This window comes from Ambystoma mexicanum, chromosome 6p (assembly GCF_040938575.1).
Source record: "Ambystoma mexicanum isolate Mex_15411 chromosome 6p, UKY_AmexF1_1, whole genome shotgun sequence".
Taxonomy (NCBI): Eukaryota; Metazoa; Chordata; class Amphibia; order Caudata; family Ambystomatidae; genus Ambystoma; species Ambystoma mexicanum.
In genome coordinates, this window is record NC_090935.1 from 30831115 (window position 1) to 30849825 (window position 18711).

At 55.2% G+C, this 18711-nt stretch overlaps 10 non-coding genes across 10 annotated transcripts; all 10 read left to right on the forward strand.

Moving 5' to 3' along the window:
* The first annotated feature begins 1660 nt into the window (after positions 1-1660).
* On the forward strand, positions 1661-1767 carry LOC138511985 (U6 spliceosomal RNA). Its single transcript, XR_011280864.1, has one exon. It is a non-coding gene; the product is annotated as a U6 spliceosomal RNA (small nuclear RNA).
* A 1743-nt stretch (positions 1768-3510) lies between these two features.
* On the forward strand, positions 3511-3617 carry LOC138511986 (U6 spliceosomal RNA). Its single transcript, XR_011280865.1, has one exon. It is a non-coding gene; the product is annotated as a U6 spliceosomal RNA (small nuclear RNA).
* A 1744-nt stretch (positions 3618-5361) lies between these two features.
* Positions 5362-5468, forward strand: LOC138511987 (U6 spliceosomal RNA). Its single transcript, XR_011280866.1, has one exon. It is a non-coding gene; the product is annotated as a U6 spliceosomal RNA (small nuclear RNA).
* A 1749-nt stretch (positions 5469-7217) lies between these two features.
* Positions 7218-7324, forward strand: LOC138511988 (U6 spliceosomal RNA). Its single transcript, XR_011280867.1, has one exon. It is a non-coding gene; the product is annotated as a U6 spliceosomal RNA (small nuclear RNA).
* A 1748-nt stretch (positions 7325-9072) lies between these two features.
* Positions 9073-9179, forward strand: LOC138511989 (U6 spliceosomal RNA). The gene has a single exon (XR_011280868.1). It is a non-coding gene; the product is annotated as a U6 spliceosomal RNA (small nuclear RNA).
* A 1744-nt stretch (positions 9180-10923) lies between these two features.
* Positions 10924-11030, forward strand: LOC138511990 (U6 spliceosomal RNA). Its single transcript, XR_011280869.1, has one exon. It is a non-coding gene; the product is annotated as a U6 spliceosomal RNA (small nuclear RNA).
* A 1749-nt stretch (positions 11031-12779) lies between these two features.
* LOC138511991 (U6 spliceosomal RNA) lies at positions 12780-12886 on the forward strand. The gene has a single exon (XR_011280870.1). It is a non-coding gene; the product is annotated as a U6 spliceosomal RNA (small nuclear RNA).
* Positions 12887-14630: 1744 nt separating this feature from the next.
* Positions 14631-14737, forward strand: LOC138511992 (U6 spliceosomal RNA). The gene has a single exon (XR_011280871.1). It is a non-coding gene; the product is annotated as a U6 spliceosomal RNA (small nuclear RNA).
* Positions 14738-16485: 1748 nt separating this feature from the next.
* LOC138511993 (U6 spliceosomal RNA) lies at positions 16486-16592 on the forward strand. The gene has a single exon (XR_011280872.1). It is a non-coding gene; the product is annotated as a U6 spliceosomal RNA (small nuclear RNA).
* Positions 16593-18336: 1744 nt separating this feature from the next.
* LOC138511995 (U6 spliceosomal RNA) lies at positions 18337-18443 on the forward strand. The gene has a single exon (XR_011280873.1). It is a non-coding gene; the product is annotated as a U6 spliceosomal RNA (small nuclear RNA).
* The last annotated feature ends 268 nt before the right edge of the window (positions 18444-18711 follow it).

Genomic DNA, 18711 nt, shown 5'->3' on the forward strand with positions numbered 1-18711 from the left:
AAGCCCTTCCCGTTTCTCTTGATCCTCTCTGTGCTGTGCTGCACCGAGAGCGGCTGCCTTGTCCTCTGCTGGCTGCTCATTTCTATATAGCGCTTTCTATATGACCCGCCTCTAGGGGCTCATGGCAAAGAGCGCACAGCCCCTCAAGCTTCACTGCTTCTAGGCCCTACTCTTCATGAGAGCTGGCTGCCTCTAGGTGTGTGATCTCTTTACCCACTTGTGCATTCTTTGCTCAGTGTCATTCGCCAACTGCTCCTTTAAAGCAAGCGAGGGGTGGCAGGGTCTGAAAGGCAGCAGATAGCACGAGAGAGAGTGTGCGTGCGTGCGTGTGTCTGTGTGTATGCAAATCACCAGTCAGCCAGGGCCTGCTGGGAGCCCATTCCGCCAGGCCCACCGGCTTTTGGACAGCTCCCAGATGGTTGGAGAAGGACCAGGCTGGGTTAGGCCACGAAGCAGAGGCCGAGCCGTTCCCTGGTGCGCTTTCTGGAAATGTCTCCCTCATTTGGAAATGTGCCCCTCAGTTGCTGAGGTCCCGAGAAGGCTCGCCTGCGGCGCTCACCAGAGAGGTCTCTGGCCGATCGTGGCCGATCAGGGACGTGAAGGGCTGGCTGCCCTGGGACTGTGTCCAACACAAGCCAACCCCCACCCATTGAAGGACAGGACGCACACATGCATAGAAATCATCTGCTGCTTGTTGGGGCCTTCTGGAGGGACCCCTACTGGTGGTGCTTCGAGATGGCGCCTGGTGTTTCCTTGCTGTGCAACCGGGCCCGCCCCACATAAAATCAAAAGTCTATTGCGAGCAGTGAAGGCCAAGGGAATTTAAATGTAATTCAAAGAAACAAAGCACAGAGTTGGGAGCCCAGCCGGATGGCAGTGGAACCCACAACCTTCTGACTCCTAGTCAGGCGCCTTATCCATTGCACCACTGGCCCCCATACCCCTGGTGCCCTCCGTTAGCTCCTAGTGCTGTTCTTCAAGGTGCCTTTCTGAAGCAGGAGCCACTGCAATGCCTGCTGTCCTGATTTTGTAACACACAAGGCTCACGTCCTGGCACAGTTGATAAAAGCAGGCGACAGGCAGCCAATACCTGTTGTAAGAGGCTTCCTGGCCCTACCAAAGGAAAGCAGACCCGGCGGGACTTTGAAGCCACCGTCGCTGAAGCCAGCAGCCAAACGTAAACTTACATCGGTTTGAAAATGCATCTCTGGCTTGAAGGCGGGGGCAGCAGCAATCCGGGGCTCTCGGGGGTCCGCGCACTAGGCCGCTGCCTCACCTTGCCTATCCTGGAATTCAACAGGGCCCCCCCCAAGCAAACCCTCACAGGCCCTCTGGCTTTTCTCTGGCTTGTGGGACTATTGTGATGCGTCCAGGCACACAGCACCCATCACCCAGGCATTATGACGGGAGGTGCCACTTTGCATGCAGCCTGGACCATGATCCTTTCTTCCTGCATTGCAATAGCCAAGCACACGGAACCTTTCCTTTTGGGCCAAACCAGCAGCGAGGAAGCTTGGGTCGTTGGTCTTTGCCTCTTGGTTCCATACCGGCCCCAGAACCAAACAGTTTCTTGCCAAAGTTAGAGCATAACAAGTCAACCTAGGTCAATAGGCAGCCGATGCGCTGGCTTTTATACACTGGCCAGTTCAGCCCCAAGTGTGTGCTCGCTTCGGCAGCACATATACTAAAATTGGAACGATACAGAGAAGATTAGCATGGCCCCTGCGCAAGGATGACACGCAAATTCGTGAAGCGTTCCATATTTTTAGACACGTGCGTGCCAGGAGAGAAATACCTTTTATTGACAGAATAAAAGGGGCCCCGCTCCCGTGCTGGTCTTGTGCTTGCTCGCTGCCGCGGAAGCCCTTCCCGTTTCTCTTGATCCTCTCTGTGCTGCACCAAGAGCGGCTGCCTTGTCCTCTGCTGGCTGCTCATTTCTATATAGCGCTTTCTATATGATCCGCCTCTAGGGGCTCATGGCAAAGAGCGCACAGCCCCTCAAGCTTCACTGCTTCTAGGCCCTACTCTTCATGAGAGCTGGCTGCCTCTAGGTGTGTGATCTCTTTACCCACTTGTGCATTCTTTGCTCAGTGTCATTCGCCAACTGCTCCTTTAAAGCAAGCGAGGGGTGGCAGGGTCTGAAAGGCAGCAGATAGCACGAGAGAGAGTGTGCGTGCGTGCGTGTGTCTGTGTGTATGCAAATCACCAGTCAGCCAGGGCCTGCTGGGAGCCCATTCCGCCAGGCCCACCGGCTTTTGGACAGCTCCCAGATGGTTGGAGAAGGACCAGGCTGGGTTAGGCCACGAAGCAGAGGCCGAGCCGTTCCCTGGTGCGCTTTCTGGAAATGTCTCCCTCATTTGGAAATGTGCCCCTCAGTTGCTGAGGTCCCGAGAAGGCTCACCTGCGGCTCTCACAGAGAGGTCTCTGGCCGATCGTGGCCGATCAGGGACGTGAAGGGCTGCCCTGGGACTGTGTCCAACACAAGCCAACCCCCACCCATTGAAGGACAGGACGCACACATGCATAGAAATCATCTGCTGCTTGTTGGGGCCTTCTGGAGGGACCCCTACTGGTGGTGCTTCGAGATGGCGCCTGGTGTTTCCTTGCTGTGCAACCGGGCCCGCCCCACATAAAATCAAAAGTCTATTGCGAGCAGTGAAGGCCAAGGGAATTTAAATGTAATTCAAAGAAACAAAGCACAGAGTTGGGAGCCCAGCCGGATGGCAGTGGAACCCACAACCTTCTGACTCCTAGTCAGGCGCCTTATCCATTGCACCACTGGCCCCCATACCCCTGGTGCCCTCCGTTAGCTCCTAGTGCTGTTCTTCAAGGTGCCTTTCTGAAGCAGGAGCCACTGCAATGCCTGCTGTCCTGATTTTGTAACACACAAGGCTCACGTCCTGGCACAGTTGATAAAAGCAGGCGACAGGCAGCCAATACCTGTTGTAAGAGGCTTCCTGGCCCTACCAAAGGAAAGCAGACCCGGCGGGACTTTGAAGCCACCGTCGCTGAAGCCAGCAGCCAAACGTAAACTTACATCGGTTTGAAAATGCATCTCTGGCTTGAAGGCGGGGGCAGCAGCAATCCGGGGCTCTCGGGGGTCCGCGCACTAGGCCGCTGCCTCACCTTGCCTTATCCTGGAACTCAACAGTGCCCCCCCAAGCAAACCCTCACAGGCCCTCTGGCTTTTCTCTGGCTTGTGGGACTATTGTGATGCGTCCAGGCACACAGCACCCATCACCCAGGCATTATGACGGGAGGTGCCACTTTGCATGCAGCCTGGACCATGATCCTTTCTTCCTGCATTGCAATAGCCAAGCACACGGAACCTTTCCTTTTGGGCCAAACCAGCAGCGAGGAAGCTTGGGTCGTTGGTCTTTGCCTCTTGCTTTCATCCCGGCCCCAGAACCAAACAGTTTCTTGCCAAAGTTAGAGCATAACAAGTCAACCTAGGTCAATAGGCAGCCGATGCGCTGGCTTTTATACACTGGCCAGTTCAGCCCCAAGTGTGTGCTCGCTTCGGCAGCACATATACTAAAATTGGAACGATACAGAGAAGATTAGCATGGCCCCTGCGCAAGGATGACACGCAAATTCGTGAAGCGTTCCATATTTTTAGACACGTGCGTGCCAGGAGAGAAATACCTTTTATTGACAGAATAAAAGGGGCCCCGCTCCCGTGCTGGTCTTGTGCTTGCTCGCTGCCGCGGAAGCCCTTCCCGTTTCTCTTGATCCTCTCTGTGCTGCACCAAGAGCGGCTGCCTTGTCCTCTGCTGGCTGCTCATTTCTATATAGCGCTTTCTATATGATCCGCCTCTAGGGGCTCATGGCAAAGAGCGCACAGCCCCTCAAGCTTCACTGCTTCTAGGCCCTACTCTTCATGAGAGCTGGCTGCCTCTAGGTGTGTGATCTCTTTACCCACTTGTGCATTCTTTGCTCAGTGTCATTCGCCAACTGCTCCTTTAAAGCAAGCGAGGGGTGGCAGGGTCTGAAAGGCAGCAGATAGCACGAGAGAGAGTGTGCGTGCGTGCGTGTGTCTGTGTGTATGCAAATCACCAGTCAGCCAGGGCCTGCTGGGAGCCCATTCCGCCAGGCCCACCGGCTTTTGGACAGCTCCCAGATGGTTGGAGAAGGACCAGGCTGGGTTAGGCCACGAAGCAGAGGCCGAGCCGTTCCCTGGTGCGCTTTCTGGAAATGTCTCCCTCATTTGGAAATGTGCCCCTCAGTTGCTGAGGTCCCGAGAAGGCTCGCCTGCGGCGCTCACCAGAGAGGTCTCTGGCCGATCGTGGCCGATCAGGGACGTGAAGGGCTGCCCTGGGACTGTGTCCAACACAAGCCAACCCCCACCCATTGAAGGACAGGACGCACACATGCATAGAAATCATCTGCTGCTTGTTGGGGCCTTCTGGAGGGACCCCTACTGGTGGTGCTTCGAGATGGCGCCTGGTGTTTCCTTGCTGTGCAACCGGGCCCGCCCCACATAAATTCAAAAGTCTATTGCGAGCAGTGAAGGCCAAGAGAATTTAAATGTAATTCAAAGAAACAAAGCACAGAGTTGGGAGCCCAGCCGGATGGCAGTGGAACCCACAACCTTCTGACTCCTAGTCAGGCGCCTTATCCATTGCACCACTGGCCCCCATACCCCTGGTGCCCTCCGTTAGCTCCTAGTGCTGTTCTTCAAGGTGCCTTTCTGAAGCAGGAGCCACTGCAATGCCTGCTGTCCTGATTTTGTAACACACAAGGCTCACGTCCTGGCACAGTTGATAAAAGCAGGCGACAGGCAGCCAATACCTGTTGTAAGAGGCTTCCTGGCCCTACCAAAGGAAAGCAGACCCGGCGGGACTTTGAAGCCACCGTCGCTGAAGCCAGCAGCCAAACGTAAACTTACATCGGTTTGAAAATGCATCTCTTGCTTGAAGGCAGGGGCAGCAGCAATCCGGGGCTCTCGGGGGTCCGCGCACTAGGCCGCTGCCTCACCTTGCCTATCCTGGAATTCAACAGGGCCCCCCCCAAGCAAACCCTCACAGGCCCTCTGGCTTTTCTCTGGCTTGTGGGACTATTGTGATGCGTCCAGGCACACAGCACCCATCACCCAGGCATTATGACGGGAGGTGCCACTTTGCATGCAGCCTGGACCATGATCCTTTCTTCCTGCATTGCAATAGCCAAGCACACGGAACCTTTCCTTTTGGGCCAAACCAGCAGCGAGGAAGCTTGGGTCGTTGGTCTTTGCCTCTTGGTTCCATACCGGCCCCAGAACCAAACAGTTTCTTGCCAAAGTTAGAGCATAACAAGTCAACCTAGGTCAATAGGCAGCCGATGCGCTGGCTTTTATACACTGGCCAGTTCAGCCCCAAGTGTGTGCTCGCTTCGGCAGCACATATACTAAAATTGGAACGATACAGAGAAGATTAGCATGGCCCCTGCGCAAGGATGACACGCAAATTCGTGAAGCGTTCCATATTTTTAGACACGTGCGTGCCAGGAGAGAAATACCTTTTATTGACAGAATAAAAGGGGCCCCGCTCCCGTGCTCGTCTTGTGCTTGCTCGCTGCCGCAGAAGCCCTTCCCGTTTCTCTTGATCCTCTCTGTGCTGTGCTGCACCGAGAGCGGCTGCCTTGTCCTCTGCTGGCTGCTCATTTCTATATAGCGCTTTCTATATGACCCGCCTCTAGGGGCTCATGGCAAAGAGCGCACAGCCCCTCAAGCTTCACTGCTTCTAGGCCCTACTCTTCATGAGAGCTGGCTGCCTCTAGGTGTGTGATCTCTTTACCCACTTGTGCATTCTTTGCTCAGTGTCATTCGCCAACTGCTCCTTTAAAGCAAGCGAGGGGTGGCAGGGTCTGAAAGGCAGCAGATAGCACGAGAGAGAGTGTGCGTGCGTGCGTGTGTCTGTGTGTATGCAAATCACCAGTCAGCCAGGGCCTGCTGGGAGCCCATTCCGCCAGGCCCACCGGCTTTTGGACAGCTCCCAGATGGTTGGAGAAGGACCAGGCTGGGTTAGGCCACGAAGCAGAGGCCGAGCCGTTCCCTGGTGCGCTTTCTGGAAATGTCTCCCTCATTTGGAAATGTGCCCCTCAGTTGCTGAGGTCCCGAGAAGGCTCGCCTGCGGCGCTCACCAGAGAGGTTTCTGGCCGATCGTGGCCGATCAGGGACGTGAAGGGCTGCCCTGGGACTGTGTCCAACACAAGCCAACCCCCACCCATTGAAGGACAGGACGCACACATGCATAGAAATCATCTGCTGCTTGTTGGGGCCTTCTGGAGGGACCCCTACTGGTGGTGCTTCGAGATGGCGCCTGGTGTTTCCTTGCTGTGCAACCGGGCCCGCCCCACATAAAATCAAAAGTCTATTGCGAGCAGTGAAGGCCAAGGGAATTTAAATGTAATTCAAAGAAACAAAGCACAGAGTTGGGAGCCCAGCCGGATGGCAGTGGAACCCACAACCCTCTGACTCCTAGTCAGGCGCCTTATCCATTGCACCACTGGCCCCCATACCCCTGGTGCCCTCCGTTAGCTCCTAGTGCTGTTCTTCAAGGTGCCTTTCTGAAGCAGGAGCCACTGCAATGCCTGCTGTCCTGATTTTGTAACACACAAGGCTCACGTCCTGGCACAGTTGATAAAAGCAGGCGACAGGCAGCCAATACCTGTTGTAAGAGGCTTCCTGGCCCTACCAAAGGAAAGCAGACCCGGCGGGACTTTGAAGCCACCGTCGCTGAAGCCAGCAGCCAAACGTAAACTTACATCGGTTTGAAAATGCATCTCTTGCTTGAAGGCGGGGGCAGCAGCAATCCGGGGCTCTCGGGGGTCCGCGCACTAGGCCGCTGCCTCACCTTGCCTATCCTGGAATTCAACAGGGCCCCCCCCAAGCAAACCCTCACAGGCCCTCTGGCTTTTCTCTGGCTTGTGGGACTATTGTGATGCGTCCAGGCACACAGCACCCATCACCCAGGCATTATGACGGGAGGTGCCACTTTGCATGCAGCCTGGACCATGATCCTTTCTTCCTGCATTGCAATAGCCAAGCACACGGAACCTTTCCTTTTGGGCCAAACCAGCAGCGAGGAAGCTTGGGTCGTTGGTCTTTGCCTCTTGGTTCCATACCGGCCCCAGAACCAAACAGTTTCTTGCCAAAGTTAGAGCATAACAAGTCAACCTAGGTCAATAGGCAGCCGATGCGCTGGCTTTTATACACTGGCCAGTTCAGCCCCAAGTGTGTGCTCGCTTCGGCAGCACATATACTAAAATTGGAACGATACAGAGAAGATTAGCATGGCCCCTGCGCAAGGATGACACGCAAATTCGTGAAGCGTTCCATATTTTTAGACACGTGCGTGCCAGGAGAGAAATACCTTTTATTGACAGAATAAAAGGGGCCCCGCTCCCGTGCTGGTCTTGTGCTTGCTCGCTGCCGCGGAAGCCCTTCCCGTTTCTCTTGATCCTCTCTGTGCTGTGCTGCACCGAGAGCGGCTGCCTTGTCCTCTGCTGGCTGCTCATTTCTATATAGCGCTTTCTATATGATCCGCCTCTAAGGGCTCATGGCAAAGAGCGCACAGCCCCTCAAGCTTCACTGCTTCTAGGCCCTACTCTTCATGAGAGCTGGCTGCCTCTAGGTGTGTGATCTCTTTACCCACTTGTGCATTCTTTGCTCAGTGTCATTCGCCAACTGCTCCTTTAAAGCAAGCGAGGGGTGGCAGGGTCTGAAAGGCAGCAGATAGCACGAGAGAGAGTGTGCGTGCGTGCGTGTGTCTGTGTGTATGCAAATCACCAGTCAGCCAGGGCCTGCTGGGAGCCCATTCCGCCAGGCCCACCGGCTTTTGGACAGCTCCCAGATGGTTGGAGAAGGACCAGGCTGGGTTAGGCCACGAAGCAGAGGCTGAGCCGTTCCCTGGTGCGCTTTCTGGAAATGTCTCCCTCATTTGGAAATGTGCCCCTCAGTTGCTGAGGTCCCGAGAAGGCTCGCCTGCGGCGCTCACAGAGAGGTCTCTGGCCGATCGTGGCCGATCAGGGACGTGAAGGGCTGCCCTGGGACTGTGTCCAACACAAGCCAACCCCCACCCATTGAAGGACAGGACGCACACATGCATAGAAATCATCTGCTGCTTGTTGGGGCCTTCTGGAGGGACCCCTACTGGTGGTGCTTCGAGATGGCGCCTGGTGTTTCCTTGCTGTGCAACCGGGCCCGCCCCACATAAAATCAAAAGTCTATTGCGAGCAGTGAAGGCCAAGGGAATTTAAATGTAATTCAAAGAAACAAAGCACAGAGTTGGGAGCCCAGCCGGATGGCAGTGGAACCCACAACCTTCTGACTCCTAGTCAGGCGCCTTATCCATTGCACCACTGGCCCCCATACCCCTGGTGCCCTCCGTTAGCTCCTAGTGCTGTTCTTCAAGGTGCCTTTCTGAAGCAGGAGCCACTGCAATGCCTGCTGTCCTGATTTTGTAACACACAAGGCTCACGTCCTGGCACAGTTGATAAAAGCAGGCGACAGGCAGCCAATACCTGTTGTAAGAGGCTTCCTGGCCCTACCAAAGGAAAGCAGACCCGGCGGGACTTTGAAGCCACCGTCGCTGAAGCCAGCAGCCAAACGTAAACTTACATCGGTTTGAAAATGCATCTCTGGCTTGAAGGCGGGGGCAGCAGCAATCCGGGGCTCTCGGGGGTCCGCGCACTAGGCCGCTGCCTCACCTTGCCTTATCCTGGAACTCAACAGTGCCCCCCCAAGCAAACCCTCACAGGCCCTCTGGCTTTTCTCTGGCTTGTGGGACTATTGTGATGCGTCCAGGCACACAGCACCCATCACCCAGGCATTATGACGGGAGGTGCCACTTTGCATGCAGCCTGGACCATGATCCTTTCTTCCTGCATTGCAATAGCCAAGCACACGGAACCTTTCCTTTTGGGCCAAACCAGCAGCGAGGAAGCTTGGGTCGTTGGTCTTTGCCTCTTGCTTTCATCCCGGCCCCAGAACCAAACAGTTTCTTGCCAAAGTTAGAGCATAACAAGTCAACCTAGGTCAATAGGCAGCCGATGCGCTGGCTTTTATACACTGGCCAGTTCAGCCCCAAGTGTGTGCTCGCTTCGGCAGCACATATACTAAAATTGGAACGATACAGAGAAGATTAGCATGGCCCCTGCGCAAGGATGACACGCAAATTCGTGAAGCGTTCCATATTTTTAGACACGTGCGTGCCAGGAGAGAAATACCTTTTATTGACAGAATAAAAGGGGCCCCGCTCCCGTGCTGGTCTTGTGCTTGCTCGCTGCCGCGGAAGCCCTTCCCGTTTCTCTTGATCCTCTCTGTGCTGCACCAAGAGCGGCTGCCTTGTCCTCTGCTGGCTGCTCATTTCTATATAGCGCTTTCTATATGATCCGCCTCTAGGGGCTCATGGCAAAGAGCGCACAGCCCCTCAAGCTTCACTGCTTCTAGGCCCTACTCTTCATGAGAGCTGGCTGCCTCTAGGTGTGTGATCTCTTTACCCACTTGTGCATTCTTTGCTCAGTGTCATTCGCCAACTGCTCCTTTAAAGCAAGCGAGGGGTGGCAGGGTCTGAAAGGCAGCAGATAGCACGAGAGAGAGTGTGCGTGCGTGCGTGTGTCTGTGTGTATGCAAATCACCAGTCAGCCAGGGCCTGCTGGGAGCCCATTCCGCCAGGCCCACCGGCTTTTGGACAGCTCCCAGATGGTTGGAGAAGGACCAGGCTGGGTTAGGCCACGAAGCAGAGGCCGAGCCGTTCCCTGGTGCGCTTTCTGGAAATGTCTCCCTCATTTGGAAATGTGCCCCTCAGTTGCTGAGGTCCCGAGAAGGCTCGCCTGCGGCGCTCACCAGAGAGGTTTCTGGCCGATCGTGGCCGATCAGGGACGTGAAGGGCTGCCCTGGGACTGTGTCCAACACAAGCCAACCCCCACCCATTGAAGGACAGGACGCACACATGCATAGAAATCATCTGCTGCTTGTTGGGGCCTTCTGGAGGGACCCCTACTGGTGGTGCTTCGAGATGGCGCCTGGTGTTTCCTTGCTGTGCAACCGGGCCCGCCCCACATAAAATCAAAAGTCTATTGCGAGCAGTGAAGGCCAAGGGAATTTAAATGTAATTCAAAGAAACAAAGCACAGAGTTGGGAGCCCAGCCGGATGGCAGAGGAACCCACAACCTTCTGACTCCTAGTCAGGCGCCTTATCCATTGCACCACTGGCCCCCATACCCCTGGTGCCCTCCGTTAGCTCCTAGTGCTGTTCTTCAAGGTGCCTTTCTGAAGCAGGAGCCACTGCAATGCCTGCTGTCCTGATTTTGTAACACACAAGGCTCACGTCCTGGCACAGTTGATAAAAGCAGGCGACAGGCAGCCAATACCTGTTGTAAGAGGCTTCCTGGCCCTACCAAAGGAAAGCAGACCCGGCGGGACTTTGAAGCCACCGTCGCTGAAGCCAGCAGCCAAACGTAAACTTACATCGGTTTGAAAATGCATCTCTTGCTTGAAGGCGGGGGCAGCAGCAATCCGGGGCTCTCGGGGGTCCGCGCACTAGGCCGCTGCCTCACCTTGCCTATCCTGGAATTCAACAGGGCCCCCCCCAAGCAAACCCTCACAGGCCCTCTGGCTTTTCTCTGGCTTGTGGGACTATTGTGATGCGTCCAGGCACACAGCACCCATCACCCAGGCATTATGACGGGAGGTGCCACTTTGCATGCAGCCTGGACCATGATCCTTTCTTCCTGCATTGCAATAGCCAAGCACACGGAACCTTTCCTTTTGGGCCAAACCAGCAGCGAGGAAGCTTGGGTCGTTGGTCTTTGCCTCTTGGTTCCATACCGGCCCCAGAACCAAACAGTTTCTTGCCAAAGTTAGAGCATAACAAGTCAACCTAGGTCAATAGGCAGCCGATGCGCTGGCTTTTATACACTGGCCAGTTCAGCCCCAAGTGTGTGCTCGCTTCGGCAGCACATATACTAAAATTGGAACGATACAGAGAAGATTAGCATGGCCCCTGCGCAAGGATGACACGCAAATTCGTGAAGCGTTCCATATTTTTAGACACGTGCGTGCCAGGAGAGAAATACCTTTTATTGACAGAATAAAAGGGGCCCCGCTCCCGTGCTGGTCTTGTGCTTGCTCGCTGCCGCGGAAGCCCTTCCCGTTTCTCTTGATCCTCTCTGTGCTGTGCTGCACCGAGAGCGGCTGCCTTGTCCTCTGCTGGCTGCTCATTTCTATATAGCGCTTTCTATATGATCCGCCTCTAAGGGCTCATGGCAAAGAGCGCACAGCCCCTCAAGCTTCACTGCTTCTAGGCCCTACTCTTCATGAGAGCTGGCTGCCTCTAGGTGTGTGATCTCTTTACCCACTTGTGCATTCTTTGCTCAGTGTCATTCGCCAACTGCTCCTTTAAAGCAAGCGAGGGGTGGCAGGGTCTGAAAGGCAGCAGATAGCACGAGAGAGAGTGTGCGTGCGTGCGTGTGTCTGTGTGTATGCAAATCACCAGTCAGCCAGGGCCTGCTGGGAGCCCATTCCGCCAGGCCCACCGGCTTTTGGACAGCTCCCAGATGGTTGGAGAAGGACCAGGCTGGGTTAGGCCACGAAGCAGAGGCCGAGCCGTTCCCTGGTGCGCTTTCTGGAAATGTCTCCCTCATTTGGAAATGTGCCCCTCAGTTGCTGAGGTCCCGAGAAGGCTCGCCTGCGGCGCTCACCAGAGAGGTCTCTGGCCGATCGTGGCCGATCAGGGACGTGAAGGGCTGCCCTGGGACTGTGTCCAACACAAGCCAACCCCCACCCATTGAAGGACAGGACGCACACATGCATAGAAATCATCTGCTGCTTGTTGGGGCCTTCTGGAGGGACCCCTACTGGTGGTGCTTCGAGATGGCGCCTGGTGTTTCCTTGCTGTGCAACCGGGCCCGCCCCACATAAAATCAAAAGTCTATTGCGAGCAGTGAAGGCCAAGGGAATTTAAATGTAATTCAAAGAAACAAAGCACAGAGTTGGGAGCCCAGCCGGATGGCAGAGGAACCCACAACCTTCTGACTCCTAGTCAGGCGCCTTATCCATTGCACCACTGGCCCCCATACCCCTGGTGCCCTCCGTTAGCTCCTAGTGCTGTTCTTCAAGGTGCCTTTCTGAAGCAGGAGCCACTGCAATGCCTGCTGTCCTGATTTTGTAACACACAAGGCTCACGTCCTGGCACAGTTGATAAAAGCAGGCGACAGGCAGCCAATACCTGTTGTAAGAGGCTTCCTGGCCCTACCAAAGGAAAGCAGACCCGGCGGGACTTTGAAGCCACCGTCGCTGAAGCCAGCAGCCAAACGTAAACTTACATCGGTTTGAAAATGCATCTCTTGCTTGAAGGCGGGGGCAGCAGCAATCCGGGGCTCTCGGGGGTCCGCGCACTAGGCCGCTGCCTCACCTTGCCTATCCTGGAATTCAACAGGGCCCCCCCCAAGCAAACCCTCACAGGCCCTCTGGCTTTTCTCTGGCTTGTGGGACTATTGTGATGCGTCCAGGCACACAGCACCCATCACCCAGGCATTATGACGGGAGGTGCCACTTTGCATGCAGCCTGGACCATGATCCTTTCTTCCTGCATTGCAATAGCCAAGCACACGGAACCTTTCCTTTTGGGCCAAACCAGCAGCGAGGAAGCTTGGGTCGTTGGTCTTTGCCTCTTGGTTCCATACCGGCCCCAGAACCAAACAGTTTCTTGCCAAAGTTAGAGCATAACAAGTCAACCTAGGTCAATAGGCAGCCGATGCGCTGGCTTTTATACACTGGCCAGTTCAGCCCCAAGTGTGTGCTCGCTTCGGCAGCACATATACTAAAATTGGAACGATACAGAGAAGATTAGCATGGCCCCTGCGCAAGGATGACACGCAAATTCGTGAAGCGTTCCATATTTTTAGACACGTGCGTGCCAGGAGAGAAATACCTTTTATTGACAGAATAAAAGGGGCCCCGCTCCCGTGCTGGTCTTGTGCTTGCTCGCTGCCGCGGAAGCCCTTCCCGTTTCTCTTGATCCTCTCTGTGCTGCACCAAGAGCGGCTGCCTTGTCCTCTGCTGGCTGCTCATTTCTATATAGCGCTTTCTATATGATCCGCCTCTAGGGGCTCATGGCAAAGAGCGCACAGCCCCTCAAGCTTCACTGCTTCTAGGCCCTACTCTTCATGAGAGCTGGCTGCCTCTAGGTGTGTGATCTCTTTACCCACTTGTGCATTCTTTGCTCAGTGTCATTCGCCAACTGCTCCTTTAAAGCAAGCGAGGGGTGGCAGGGTCTGAAAGGCAGCAGATAGCACGAGAGAGAGTGTGCGTGCGTGCGTGTGTCTGTGTGTATGCAAATCACCAGTCAGCCAGGGCCTGCTGGGAGCCCATTCCGCCAGGCCCACCGGCTTTTGGACAGCTCCCAGATGGTTGGAGAAGGACCAGGCTGGGTTAGGCCACGAAGCAGAGGCCGAGCCGTTCCCTGGTGCGCTTTCTGGAAATGTCTCCCTCATTTGGAAATGTGCCCCTCAGTTGCTGAGGTCCCGAGAAGGCTCGCCTGCGGCGCTCACCAGAGAGGTTTCTGGCCGATCGTGGCCGATCAGGGACGTGAAGGGCTGCCCTGGGACTGTGTCCAACACAAGCCAACCCCCACCCATTGAAGGACAGGACGCACACATGCATAGAAATCATCTGCTGCTTGTTGGGGCCTTCTGGAGGGACCCCTACTGGTGGTGCTTCGAGATGGCGCCTGGTGTTTCCTTGCTGTGCAACCGGGCCCGCCCCACATAAAATCAAAAGTCTATTGCGAGCAGTGAAGGCCAAGGGAATTTAAATGTAATTCAAAGAAACAAAGCACAGAGTTGGGAGCCCAGCCGGATGGCAGTGGAACCCACAACCCTCTGACTCCTAGTCAGGCGCCTTATCCATTGCACCACTGGCCCCCATACCCCTGGTGCCCTCCGTTAGCTCCTAGTGCTGTTCTTCAAGGTGCCTTTCTGAAGCAGGAGCCACTGCAATGCCTGCTGTCCTGATTTTGTAACACACAAGGCTCACGTCCTGGCACAGTTGATAAAAGCAGGCGACAGGCAGCCAATACCTGTTGTAAGAGGCTTCCTGGCCCTACCAAAGGAAAGCAGACCCGGCGGGACTTTGAAGCCACCGTCGCTGAAGCCAGCAGCCAAACGTAAACTTACATCGGTTTGAAAATGCATCTCTTGCTTGAAGGCGGGGGCAGCAGCAATCCGGGGCTCTCGGGGGTCCGCGCACTAGGCCGCTGCCTCACCTTGCCTATCCTGGAATTCAACAGGGCCCCCCCCAAGCAAACCCTCACAGGCCCTCTGGCTTTTCTCTGGCTTGTGGGACTATTGTGATGCGTCCAGGCACACAGCACCCATCACCCAGGCATTATGACGGGAGGTGCCACTTTGCATGCAGCCTGGACCATGATCCTTTCTTCCTGCATTGCAATAGCCAAGCACACGGAACCTTTACTTTTGGGCCAAACCAGCAGCGAGGAAGCTTGGGTCGTTGGTCTTTGCCTCTTGGTTCCATACCGGCCCCAGAACCAAACAGTTTCTTGCCAAAGTTAGAGCATAACAAGTCAACCTAGGTCAATAGGCAGCCGATGCGCTGGCTTTTATACACTGGCCAGTTCAGCCCCAAGTGTGTGCTCGCTTCGGCAGCACATATACTAAAATTGGAACGATACAGAGAAGATTAGCATGGCCCCTGCGCAAGGATGACACGCAAATTCGTGAAGCGTTCCATATTTTTAGACACGTGCGTGCCAGGAGAGAAATACCTTTTATTGACAGAATAAAAGGGGCCCCGCTCCCGTGCTGGTCTTGTGCTTGCTCGCTGCCGCGGAAGCCCTTCCCGTTTCTCTTGATCCTCTCTGTGCTGTGCTGCACCGAGAGCGGCTGCCTTGTCCTCTGCTGGCTGCTCATTTCTATATAGCGCTTTCTATATGATCCGCCTCTAAGGGCTCATGGCAAAGAGCGCACAGCCCCTCAAGCTTCACTGCTTCTAGGCCCTACTCTTCATGAGAGCTGGCTGCCTCTAGGTGTGTGATCTCTTTACCCACTTGTGCATTCTTTGCTCAGTGTCATTCGCCAACTGCTCCTTTAAAGCAAGCGAGGGGTGGCAGGGTCTGAAAGGCAGCAGATAGCACGAGAGAGAGTGTGCGTGCGTGCGTGTGTCTGTGTGTATGCAAATCACCAGTCAGCCAGGGCCTGCTGGGAGCCCATTCCGCCAGGCCCACCGGCTTTTGGACAGCTCCCAGATGGTTGGAGAAGGACCAGGCTGGGTTAGGCCACGAAGCAGAGGCTGAGCCGTTCCCTGGTGCGCTTTCTGGAAATGTCTCCCTCATTTGGAAATGTGCCCCTCAGTTGCTGAGGTCCCGAGAAGGCTCGCCTGCGGCGCTCACAGAGAGGTCTCTGGCCGATCGTGGCCGATCAGGGACGTGAAGGGCTGCCCTGGGACTGTGTCCAACACAAGCCAACCTCCACCCATTGAAGGACAGGACGCACACATGCATAGAAATCATCTGCTGCTTGTTGGGGCCTTCTGGAGGGACCCCTACTGGTGGTGCTTCGAGATGGCGCCTGGTGTTTCCTTGCTGTGCAACCGGGCCCGCCCCACATAAAATCAAAAGTCTATTGCGAGCAGTGAAGGCCAAGGGAATTTAAATGTAATTCAAAGAAACAAAGCACAGAGTTGGGAGCCCAGCCGGATGGCAGTGGAACCCACAACCTTCTGACTCCTAGTCAGGCGCCTTATCCATTGCACCACTGGCCCCCATACCCCTGGTGCCCTCCGTTAGCTCCTAGTGCTGTTCTTCAAGGTGCCTTTCTGAAGCAGGAGCCACTGCAATGCCTGCTGTCCTGATTTTGTAACACACAAGGCTCACGTCCTGGCACAGTTGATAAAAGCAGGCGACAGGCAGCCAATACCTGTTGTAAGAGGCTTCCTGGCCCTACCAAAGGAAAGCAGACCCGGCGGGACTTTGAAGCCACCGTCGCTGAAGCCAGCAGCCAAACGTAAACTTACATCGGTTTGAAAATGCATCTCTTGCTTGAAGGCGGGGGCAGCAGCAATCCGGGGCTCTCGGGGGTCCGCGCACTAGGCCGCTGCCTCACCTTGCCTATCCTGGAATTCAACAGGGCCCCCCCCAAGCAAACCCTCACAGGCCCTCTGGCTTTTCTCTGGCTTGTGGGACTATTGTGATGCGTCCAGGCACACAGCACCCATCACCCAGGCATTATGACGGGAGGTGCCACTTTGCATGCAGCCTGGACCATGATCCTTTCTTCCTGCATTGCAATAGCCAAGCACACGGAACCTTTCCTTTTGGGCCAAACCAGCAGCGAGGAAGCTTGGGTCGTTGGTCTTTGCCTCTTGGTTCCATACCGGCCCCAGAACCAAACAGTTTCTTGCCAAAGTTAGAGCATAACAAGTCAACCTAGGTCAATAGGCAGCCGATGCGCTGGCTTTTATACACTGGCCAGTTCAGCCCCAAGTGTGTGCTCGCTTCGGCAGCACATATACTAAAATTGGAACGATACAGAGAAGATTAGCATGGCCCCTGCGCAAGGATGACACGCAAATTCGTGAAGCGTTCCATATTTTTAGACACGTGCGTGCCAGGAGAGAAATACCTTTTATTGACAGAATAAAAGGGGCCCCGCTCCCGTGCTGGTCTTGTGCTTGCTCGCTGCCGCGGAAGCCCTTCCCGTTTCTCTTGATCCTCTCTGTGCTGCACCAAGAGCGGCTGCCTTGTCCTCTGCTGGCTGCTCATTTCTATATAGCGCTTTCTATATGATCCGCCTCTAGGGGCTCATGGCAAAGAGCGCACAGCCCCTCAAGCTTCACTGCTTCTAGGCCCTACTCTTCATGAGAGCTGGCTGCCTCTAGGTGTGTGATCTCTTTACCCACTTGTGCATTCTTTGCTCAGTGTCATTCGCCAACTGCTCCTTTAAAGCAAGCGAGGGGTGGCAGGGTCTGAAAGGCAGCAGATAGCACGAGAGAGAGTGTGCGTGCGTGCGTGTGTCTGTGTGTATGCAAATCACCAGTCAGCCAGGGCCTGCTGGGAGCCCATTCCGCCAGGCCCACCGGCTTTTGGACAGCTCCCAGATGGTTGGAGAAGGACCAGGCTGGGTTAGGCCACGAAGCAGAGGCCGAGCCGTTCCCTGGTGCGCTTTCTGGAAATGTCTCCCTCATTTGGAAATGTGCCCCTCAGTTGCTGAGGTCCCGAGAAGGCTCGCCTGCGGCGCTCACCAGAGAGGTTTCTGGCCGATCGTGGCCGATCAGGGACGTGAAGGGCTGCCCTGGGACTGTGTCCAACACAAGCCAACCCCCACCCATTGAAGGACAGGACGCACACATGCATAGAAATCATCTGCTGCTTGTTGGGGCCTTCTGGAGGGACCCCTACTGGTGGTGCTTCGAGATGGCGCCTGGTGTTTCCTTGCTGTGCAACCGGGCCCGCCCCACATAAAATCAAAAGTCTATTGCGAGCAGTGAAGGCCAAGGGAATTTAAATGTAATTCAAAGAAACAAAGCACAGAGTTGGGAGCCCAGCCGGATGGCAGTGGAACCCACAACCCTCTGACTCCTAGTCAGGCGCCTTATCCATTGCACCACTGGCCCCCATACCCCTGGTGCCCTCCGTTAGCTCCTAGTGCTGTTCTTCAAGGTGCCTTTCTGAAGCAGGAGCCACTGCAATGCCTGCTGTCCTGATTTTGTAACACACAAGGCTCACGTCCTGGCACAGTTGATAAAAGCAGGCGACAGGCAGCCAATACCTGTTGTAAGAGGCTTCCTGGCCCTACCAAAGGAAAGCAGACCCGGCGGGACTTTGAAGCCACCGTCGCTGAAGCCAGCAGCCAAACGTAAACTTACATCGGTTTGAAAATGCATCTCTTGCTTGAAGGCGGGGGCAGCAGCAATCCGGGGCTCTCGGGGGTCCGCGCACTAGGCCGCTGCCTCACCTTGCCTATCCTGGAATTCAACAGGGCCCCCCCCAAGCAAACCCTCACAGGCCCTCTGGCTTTTCTCTGGCTTGTGGGACTATTGTGATGCGTCCAGGCACACAGCACCCATCACCCAGGCATTATGACGGGAGGTGCCACTTTGCATGCAGCCTGGACCATGATCCTTTCTTCCTGCATTGCAATAGCCAAGCACACGGAACCTTTCCTTTTGGGCCAAACCAGCAGCGAGGAAGCTTGGGTCGTTGGTCTTTGCCTCTTGGTTCCATACCGGCCCCAGAACCAAACAGTTTCTTGCCAAAGTTAGAGCATAACAAGTCAACCTAGGTCAATAGGCAGCCGATGCGCTGGCTTTTATACACTGGCCAGTTCAGCCCCAAGTGTGTGCTCGCTTCGGCAGCACATATACTAAAATTGGAACGATACAGAGAAGATTAGCATGGCCCCTGCGCAAGGATGACACGCAAATTCGTGAAGCGTTCCATATTTTTAGACACGTGCGTGCCAGGAGAGAAATACCTTTTATTGACAGAATAAAAGGGGCCCCGCTCCCGTGCTGGTCTTGTGCTTGCTCGCTGCCGCGGAAGCCCTTCCCGTTTCTCTTGATCCTCTCTGTGCTGTGCTGCACCGAGAGCGGCTGCCTTGTCCTCTGCTGGCTGCTCATTTCTATATAGCGCTTTCTATATGATCCGCCTCTAAGGGCTCATGGCAAAGAGCGCACAGCCCCTCAAGCTTCACTGCTTCTAGGCCCTACTCTTC